Raw genomic sequence first — 10,625 nt, 5'->3', positions numbered from 1 at the left:
GTGGGTTATTAAAATTAGGAATCCAAGCAGAGGTAACTGATGTAAGGGAGGGGGGTATAGGCATTTACATTTACACTTTGATGAAATGTTAATTGCACTGTAAGTATATGTACTTTCTGCTTTGGACAAGTATCACTGGGAAAGCCTTGTAACACTTAGGGGTACCTGGATTTAACATGAGTGTGGAACTGCATCAAAGCAGGGCATACTCCTGCCCTGCTTTGTACCATAATTGCTGCTCTTATGAGCACACACAGTAAATCCTTACTATAAAAAATAAAATAAGATAAGTTAACTTAAATTAAGTTAAATTAAATTAAAAGTAGTTACATATTTTCACTTGAGGGACTAACATAATTGTGGTCCAGATTAACAATTTCTGTACAAGGTAAACTAGAGTATTTTTCCATCTACTAGGACATCTGAGTTTCAGCAACAGATTACTATTATGAATAAATCAATAAGGCATATATTTTTAAAAGACTGTTTATATCATTTTTTATTCATAAACAAAATCATAACAAGAAGGCTTCTGCAAAGAGAAAACAAATGATGTTGCAAATTAAATCCTAAGCATAATTTCATAGAGGTAAGTGAAGAGAAAGTTTTCTTAAAGAAGCTTAATAGAAGCTATTTCCATTTAACAGTGCACTTACATTTCACTCGTCATGAGTGAAATGTAAGTTCAGCTTTCTGAACACAAAACCACACTCCCCATAGCAACCAAGTCAAGGACCCTGTGGGTGTAAGTGTGTGTCCATGTGTCCATGGGAGTCTTAATACTTACTAACCTACACCCAGACTTTATTTTCTCTCTTGGGACACTGGCCCTTTTGCTCTCAGTCCATAAATCTCTCTTATTATCTCATCATCCCTTTTCTTTGCCCTAATGCTCCTATCCCCTCAGTTTTCTCCTATGAACACCAATATCTTGCCACATGTAACTTGCTCTGAATTTTCCCATTCATTAGATTCTTGCATGGTTTTCTCCACAATTTTTCTCCCTTTCAGCTTTATCAGTAGCCTTCATCCTTAGAGAGTCGATATCCCTTCACACCTCTTTTGATAAATGCCTCTTTTATTTTCCAGTTCTTACTCTTTAAGTGCACAGGACTTAAAACCTAATGATGCATCACACCACTGCCCTCTTCCCTGATGATTACTTTCTTCCATTATCCTCCATTCAGTAGGCCAGTATTAACAATAAAGACCATTTAATCCATTGTCTGCTACTCTCCTAAACTTGTGGTCATTATTTTATATATCTACAGCCCTGCAAGTCCATTTCCACCTTCCCAGCACATGGGCAGCTCTGCAGAGTGCTCTGTTGTTACCACAGTTATTTCAATGGCCTTATCAATTATTTTCCAGACCCTTCCACTGTCTTCGGACATCAGATATCTCCTAGATATCAGAGACATCTACTTAAGTCAGCAATTACTTATGCTATTCCTATATTAAAATGTATTTTGGCCAAGTTGGGAAGCTTCAGCTGTGCATTTGTTTATCACTGCTGCTGTAACAAAGGACCACAAACTTGGTAGCTTAAACAACCGACACTTATTGGCTTGCAGTTCTGGAGCCCGTAGGCTAAAATGGCCTCCTGGGTCTAAAATCAAGGTATCTATCCCTTGATTTCTTCTAGAAACTAAGGAAAGAATCTGCTCCTTGCTTCTTCTGGCTTCTTGTAGCTGCTGGCATTACTTAACTAGGGCTACATAATACCAGTTGATGCTCCTTCTCCTCTTCTATTACCACTGCGTCCCACAGTGGTCAATTTCTCACCCTGTTCTTCCTGGATTTCTTCTCTCCACCTGAAATATCTTTCTTTCTGATCTTCTATCATTTCTAGTGCTAGTTATCCAAATTCCCAACACTTCCTTAAAGCCTTCTTTATCCTTTCCCTCACATGGGATTAAGTTCCTGTATCACTTTTTCCTCCTTTTTACTGAGTAATGACTTAAAAATTATACTGGAATTGAGTTACAGTTGGATATATTCCAACAAGATGTTGTTTGGGGGTTAACATAAAAGTACATAAATTATTAGCTAGTTTGCTGAGTTGTTTAATTCGATAAGATTATTAACTAATTTAAGTGAGAACCCTTAAACATGTCTTTTTAATTAACTTGAAAAATCCTAGCAAGCTATATTACTGCACATAAACTTAGATACTGAGTAATTAGCTTTTGATTTTAAGAAGTTCTCTTTCCCCCTGGTTAGCACTTTTAACTGTGTCATAATTTCTATTTTGAATTACACTGTGTGTGTACAGCTTCTTCCACTTATATTTTAAGAGATTGTGAATGCAATTTTTAGGACTTTTCTTTTACATTCTCAGGTTTAGGAGTTTTCCTGTCCTAAATTTGTGAGACACAATGGAGTGGAGAACTGAGATAAGTATCCAAATCATGTTCCTATTTTCTGTGACTCTCTTTTGTGGCTATTTCATTTCAAGCTACTTATTCCTTGGTTCACTTGTGCAGTTTTCTCTATTCCTTGTATTCATGGATACCTTTGTATTGCTGTCTGTGTATTTTCTATCAGTTTATAATTCATATATGTCATTTAAAGTATTGCCCCATTTTAGAATCAAAGATACAACAGAGCATATTGTGATAGCTAAAATTCTAAGTTATCTCCTCAAAATCTACTACATAATGAAAAAAAAGTTCAAATAGTTAAAAATTGAATTTGAGACAAACATATGAAGTGGACACACTCATGAAAGCTTTTATAGTTATTTTTTTAGAAAGGATCACAGAGTAGGTTTATTGAGTTTAGAGAAGATTATTATTGACCAGTCTAAGATAAATGGTAAATTAAGGATGAGTGATTTTTTATATGTAAGGGACAGAGATGACAATGATTCTTTTTTTATTTACTATAATACATAATACAAAACAGAAGAACAAAGCTCTCTATAGAATGGCTTTTATGTACTTAGAAGAAATAATGAAAGTCACTTCAATGTATTACAAAATTCATATTTTGAATTCACTTTGTTATTGAGACAAATTTTTCATTTGCATTTTTAAAAAGTTGAATAATGTTCTTTCAATCATCACCTTTTGCAGTTATTTATTGTTATTTCTATTAGGGCTGTATATGTACAGGATCTGTACATCTGTATCATGGAGAAATAATTATCCTGAACCAAATGAAGCCCATGCCCAGAAAAGCCTAAAGTTTAGTTTTATGTATATTAGGATTAAAAATAAAATTTCATGGTTCAGTATATAACCTAATCTCTGCATGGTCCAGAAAGAGAACTGCTTTTATAAGCACAATATCAAGCATTTAATCAGTTGGTTTCTGGAGGAAATATTCCTGAACAATAGGGAAGAGGGTGCCAAGTGGAGTTATTATCTCCATTCTATAATAAACTTACTTTCATAAACCAGCATTTTGAGTCCTAGTCTTGTAAAAAAAAATTGTGGTGCTTATAGCTGCTTTGTGAAAGATGGATGTTAATAACAACATATCTAAAATGTTTCCTTATTGAATCCCTTAAGTAAACTCAGAACTCTTTAAAAAATATTTATTATTCTCATTATTGTTATTTTTTATAGACCACATACATATGATCTTACCTTATTATTATGGGTACTTGGCCAAATTCACCACAACAATGTAATCATCTGGAATTTTTTAAGTTTCTGTGTTTCTCTAATTAACCTCGTGAGCAATTTGCATCTATCAATGAATGATGCAATATTTGTTGTATCTTGTATACATAAGAGTGTGCCTCTTATGTATACAACATTCTACTTGGTTTTATAGGAAGAAAGAAACATCCAACTGAGATATAAGAAATGTAAGAAATGTTAAACCATGTGGTTGTGATTCCAAAAGCTAATAAATTTAGAAAAGCAAGAAATCAGATCAGCATGTGAGGGAAAGGGTAAAGAAGGCTTCAAGAAGTGTTGGGAATTTGGATAACTAGCACTGGAAATGATAGAAGATCAAAAAGAAAGATATTTCAGGTGGAGAGAAGAAATCCAGGAAGGACAGGGTGAGAAATTGACCACTGTGGGACACCAGGACAAAAGAATCCCACTAAGCTATCTTGCCTAGCCAATTACTTGTAAACTACCAGTGCCACTCATGACAATTGAACATATCTCATAATATTTCCAGATTTAAAAGCAGTTGGATCGGGGCACCTGGGTGGCTCAGTGGGTTAAAGCCTCTGCCTTCAGCTTGGGTCATGATCCCAGGGTCCTGGGATGGAGCCCCACATCAGGCTCTCTGATCAGTGGGAAGTCGGCTTCCTCCTCTCTCTCTGCCTGCCTCTCTACCTACTTGTAATCTCTGTCAAATAAATAAATAAAATCTTAAAAAAAAAAAAAAAAGCAGTTGGATCTTAAGAATTTAAACCTCCTTCTGATATGAATTTTACAAAGTAAGCAAATGTAATGCACTGACTTCCAGATAAAGCTTCCTGAATAAACATGTGCATTATTTTTACTTCCTCCTAAAACTTGATTAAAACTTCAATGAAAGACTCTTAAGCTCTTTGAGGAAGACACAGTCGCAGGTTCAGGGGAGTTCTGGGAGCTGACTCACAGCTGTTCATTCTCGCTGCAGCCAAGGAACAAGTCAATCAGGAAACCGTGGCTTTTTTTTTTTTTTTTAAGATTTATTTATTTATTTGACAGACAGAGATCACAAATAGGCAGAGAGGCAGGCAGAGAGAGAGGGAAGCAGGCTCCGCACTGAGCAGAGAGCCTGATGCGGGACTCGATTCCAGGAACCTGGGATCATGACCTGAGCTGAAGGCAGGCTTAACCCACTGAGCCACCCAGGTGCCCTGAAACCATGGCTTTTAAAGACACTGGGAAAACTTTAACTCATGGAACCAGAGGTGGTGACGAACTGAATTAAAATTACTGTAACCATCCCCAAAGTAAAATCTTTGGAGGTAGATGCTGACTTGATCAGAGGCACAAAGCGGAAAATTTCAAAGTGAAAGGACTAGTTCAGATGCTTACCAAAACTGTGACTATCACTACAAGAAAAAAAATGTGGTGAAGTTTCCAAGACTTGGGATTGTTTTCAGGTGAGGATCCATAAATGACTCATTGATTTGCATGGTCTTTCTGATATTCTTAAATAGATTCCATCGATCAGTATTGAGACAGGAGTCAAGAATGAAGTCACCACTGCAGATGTTTAAATCAGTCCTTTTAACAAATTATCAATTGTTTAAAAAAAATTTTTTTTCAATGAAAGTCTCTTAAGATATAAACCCAATATAGGGTGCCTGGGTGGCTCAGTGGGTTAAAGCCTCTGCCTTTGGCTCCTGTCATGATCTCAGGGTCGTGGCATCAAGCCTTACATTCGGTTCTCTGCTCAGCAGTGAGCCTGCTTCCTCCTCTCTCTCTGCCTGCCTCTCTGCCTACCTGTGATCTCTGTCTGTCAAATAAATAAATTTTTTTTAAAAATCTTTAAAAAATACATATTTCTATTTCCATTTAAAAACAAACAAACAAAAAAATATATAAACCCACTAAAACAGAATGAGAGAAGAAAACAGCAACCATTTTAAAAGCTGGAAAGCAAATGGAAAAATGGTAACTAACTTTGTACATTGAGAAAGGTGAATCTTAAACCCATAGTATAAAAAGTTTAAGAAGCAATCTCACTTAAACATAAAGACCTAAATGCCTAAGTAATTGTCAGAGTAATATTTTTGGAAATTGATTAAATGAACACTAAAAGGATAACAATTTGTTGAAAACTTGCCTAAATAGCTTTAAGACTTAGATCTCCTTCTCTGTTCCAAAGACTGTAGGTTACCATTTCTCTCTTAGACTAGCAGAGAGCTGTAAGTATTTTTGACATCTTTATTGAGATATAATTCATATACCATAAAATGTACCCACTTATAGCATAATACAATGGTTTATAATATATTCATAGAGTTGTGCAACCATCATCACAATCAATTTTAGAACGTTCTCATTACCCCCAAAAGAAAACTCCATACCCATTAGCTATTACCCTCCAATCTCCCTTCTTTCCAGCTCTAAGAAGGCACTAATCACATTAATTAAAATACATTAAATTTTAAATCAATCAACATCTAATTAATTAATTAATTAATTAAAATTCATTAAAACTTTATCTCTATGGATTTATCTATTATGGGCATTTAGTATAAATTGATTAAATCTCATATTGCCCTTTTTTTTTTAGAGATTTTATTTATTCATGTGACAGAGATCACAAGTAGGCAGAGAGGCAGGCAGAGAGAGAGGAGAAAGCAGGCTCCCTGCTGAGCAGAAAGCCCAATGCAGGGCTCCATCCCAGGACTGTGGGATCATGACCTGAGCCGAAGGTAGAGGCTTTAACCCACTGAGCCACCCAGGTGCCCTGTATGTGCCCTTTTATAAAGCTTCTTTCACTTGGTCTAATGGTTTTAAGGTCATCTATGTTAGAGCATGTGACAGTATTTCATTTCTTTGTATTGTCAAACAGTACTCCATATATATATATATATATATATATATATATATATATATATATCACATTTTGCTTACCTGTTTTTCCACTGATGGATATTTGAGTTGTTTATACTTTTCTATATATCCTGAATAAAACTACTATGAACAAGATTGTGTACAAGTTTTGTGCAAACATATGTTTTTACTTCCCTTGGGTATATACCTAGGAGTAGAATGTCTGTGACATATGGTAACTGTATGTTTACTCTTTTAAGGAACTGGCAGATTGCTTTCCAAAGTAGCTACATTATTTACATCTCCACTAGCAATGCATAAAATTTCCAACTTCACATCCTCACAAAAACTTGCTACCTGTCTTTTTCATTTAGCCATCCTCATGGGTATGTAGTGATTCCCACTGTGTTTTTATTTGCATTTTAGGGGACATATATTTTTTGAGATAGTACCGAAATCTCCTGCCCCAGGAGAGACCACACAGACAGTGGAATAAAGTAAAAATGCATATATTAATATAGAAAGCTCCATCCTATTTTTTCACTCTGCCACTAAGACAGCTACATATATATCACAAGGCAAATAAATCGACTAAATCTTTGAGCACTCTGGCTAAATCTTTGAGCACTCTTTCAGGAGAAAGAATCTAAGATACAGATATCAAGGATTTCCTAAACAAATATCCCATGACAAAGTTCAAAATTGATAAGCCCCATTCATACACTCTGAACTTCTCATCAACTTTTAACTTGCTCTACTTTTAAATATGAGCTTTCAACCAAGGATTGCCCAACATATTAAGAAAGCCTATAAAATCAAAAAGAAACCAAGTAAAACAGGAAAGAAACATTCTGGAATAAAAGAAAAAAATAACTACATAAAGAGAAGAAAACTTTAAAAAAGGTAATAAATCTTCACTATCATTAATATCCTTAGAGAAATAAGTTATTGCAAAAAAAAAAGAAATAAGTTATTGCATCCATGAGCCAGTACAGTATGCCATATATATATATATATATATATATAAAAAAAAACCCTCAGAAGACAAAAAGCAATAGCTCTCAGGTTTACAAATTGAACAGACATGAAAAACTCAGTGGGCAGTTTGGAAGAAAGAATTGAAAATAATTTCTAGAAAGTATACCAAAAAGATAAGAAAATGGAAAATAGGAGAATTAAGTAAAAAATAGTAGAAAACGGGAGGAGGAGACAAGATGGCGGAAAAGTAGGAGGTGTGGTTTCAATCTATATCCTAAAGTGAAGTGATTACCTACCAAAGAATTCTGATCACTCATTAAATCAGCCTGAGATTAGAATTATACCCTTCTGGATCTATAGGGGGGCAGAAGATGCCAGTGGACAGGTAAAGCGGAGTGGGAACAATGGACTGATATTAGAAGATAAACAAAAGGGGGAGGGAGCCACCAGAAGCAACCCATTGGAAAGTAATACCCCAAAACGAGAGTGCCCTGTAATTGGGGACCAGCATTAACTTGGAATCTGGTTGAAAGCACTCAAAAAGAGCAAAAAATCTTAAGGGAAAATTGGTGGAATTGGGCGGTTAGGGACAGAGACTTAAGTCCACGCACCCAGGATGGCCACTGCTAGCAGGGAACCAGAAAACACCGTGAAGAAGCCAGGTCTAGGCTGCCGATGCACCTGAGAGCATCTGGGTGGCAGCGCCCATGAGGGTTAGGGAGCCTGCTGTGGATGCCAGCCAGCCGGCAGAACCACAGCCTTTTGCACTGGGCATGCATGCCATGCTGTGTGACCAGAGTCTGAGTAGCACCTCCCCCAACCCAGAGAGGTTCCTGCAGGCGCTAGCTGTCACTGTCTAGGACCCAGAGAGTCTGAACACTCCCAGCCCAGGCCAGCGTGAAAATCTCAGTGTGCTATCTCTGTTTGGGACCTCTCTGGCGGTATGGACCTGCCCAAACAGCTGCGGGCAGTATATCTTGTGGTTTTGTGTACAGGAAAGTTCCAGAGACTGTGACTGGGGACGTGCTCTGCCAGCGGCAGAGGGGATAATTTATGTGTTCTGGAGCACCAGAGGGGAACAGACTGAGGCTTCTCTCTGAGGTGGAGGTCTGGGTGCAGTTTGCTTTCCTCTAAACCTCCAAAGAACCACCAAAAGCTGCCAAGAGGAGAGAAAACAAATTAACAAACAAACAAAAAAACCTCCATAGAACAAAAGCCTGAAAAATTAGTTTCCTCAGAGCCCAGCCCCTTGATGGGGACAAAAGGACTCAACTCTAGCAAGACTCCCTGAAAAAACCACAGGGCAGGCCCCTCCCCCAGAAAGCCAGCCCAAAAAACAAACAAACAAAACAACAAGAGGACAACCACCACTACTTCATAGATACAATTTTTAATTTTTAATTTGTTCCCACTATTCTGGTTCTCTCTCTCTCTCTCTCTCTCTCTCTCTCTCTATATATATATATATATATATATATATATATATAACTTTTTAACCTATTAACCATCACAGTGAGATGTTCAGTACATCAAATTCCATAATAACCTTTTAACCTGAACTTTCTTGATATATATACACCAGTGTTTTTATTTTGCTTTTCTATTTTTTAAATTTTTTTATTTTTTTAAATATTCATATAGAGATAAGCTTCAAGGTAATCCCCTTTCCCCAATGAATGCTACCCCTATATGTAAACCAGTTTTAATCCCCCTTTATCTGAGGAAAGTTGAGTCCTTTAACAAAAATATCAAGATACATTTAGGAAGAATCAAAATAACCTTCCTTGCCCACACTGAGAATTTATAAGCACTCTCCCATCTTTTTCTTCTGTCAGTGTTTCTGTGTATTTGTTTTTGTTCTGGTAGTATATAAATCTTATACGTGGGGTTCATTTTGACATTTTTTTTTCCCTCTTGTCATCTACTTTTGTCAGTCTTTTTGTCTGTTTTTGTTTGTATACTTCACAAATCTTACCTTTGGGGCCCATTTGGTCTGGGCCTTCTCTTTTATCTTTCTTTCTTTTTTTTTCTTTCTTTTCTGTCTGTCTGTCTGTCTCTCTCTTTTTCTTTCTTCTTTCTTTTTGATGGGGACTCTTGATTGCTCAGAAGCATTCCAGGGTGCACCTTGCCTGCACCATGGTTGATACATTCAGCTACATATCCATTCAGCCAACTCTCACCAAAATGAGTAGGAGGAGGAATGCCCAACAGAAGAAAAATTCGGAGACTGGGGAGCCCTCTCCATCAGAGCTTTTGGATATGGACATAAACAGTATGTTGGAAAGGGAATTCAGGCTAATAATTATCCAGGCAACAGCTAGGTTGGAGAAAGCTTTTGATGACAAAATGGAATTGATTATGGCAGAAGTGAAAGCCACCAGGGATGATGTTAACAATGCTCTCAATGAGGTCCAATCTAATCTAAATTCTCTAAAAGCTAGGTAACTGAGGCAGAAGATAGAATTAGTGATCTGGAGGACAAACAGATAGAGAAAAAGGATCAGGAGGAAGCCTGGAAAAAACAGCGTAGAAACTATGAAAACAATATTGGGGAAATAAATGACGCCATGAAACGTCCCAACGTCAGAATTGTTGGAATCCCCGAGGGGGAGGAGAAAGAAAGAAAACTAGAAGATATAGTTAAACAAATTCTCCATGAAAATTTTCCCAATCTGGTGAATGGAACCAGTGTTCATGTACTAGAGGCAGAAAGGTCACCCCCCAAGATCATAGAATCTAGAAAGACCTTGAGACACCTGATTGTGAAAATGATGAATCATAATTTTAGACAAAAGCTCTTGAAAGCAGCTAGAGGGAAGAAATTCCTTACATACAGAGGAAAGCCCATCAGAATAATGTCAGACCTGCCCACAGGAACCTGGCAAGCCAGAGAGTGCTGGCAAGATGTATTCATGGAACTAAATAAGAAGAACATGCAGCCAAGAATACTTTATCCTGCAAGACTGACATTCAAAATGGATGGAGAGATAAAGAGCTTCCAAGACTGGCAAGGTTTAAAAGAGTATGTGACCACCAAGTTGGCACTGCAAGAAATATTAAGGGGAGTTCTATAAAAGAGGAAAAAACCCAAGAATATCATTGAACAGAACTATATGGAGACAATTATAGAAACAAAGACTTCACAGGTAACACGATGCCAATAAAAACATATTTCTCAGTAAT

The sequence above is a fragment of the Mustela nivalis genome (genome assembly GCF_964662115.1).
Source record: "Mustela nivalis genome assembly, chromosome: 5".
NCBI classification, from domain to species: domain Eukaryota; kingdom Metazoa; phylum Chordata; class Mammalia; order Carnivora; family Mustelidae; genus Mustela; species Mustela nivalis.
The sequence above is the reverse complement of the archived record's forward strand: the minus strand, read 5'-3'. Positions refer to the sequence as shown.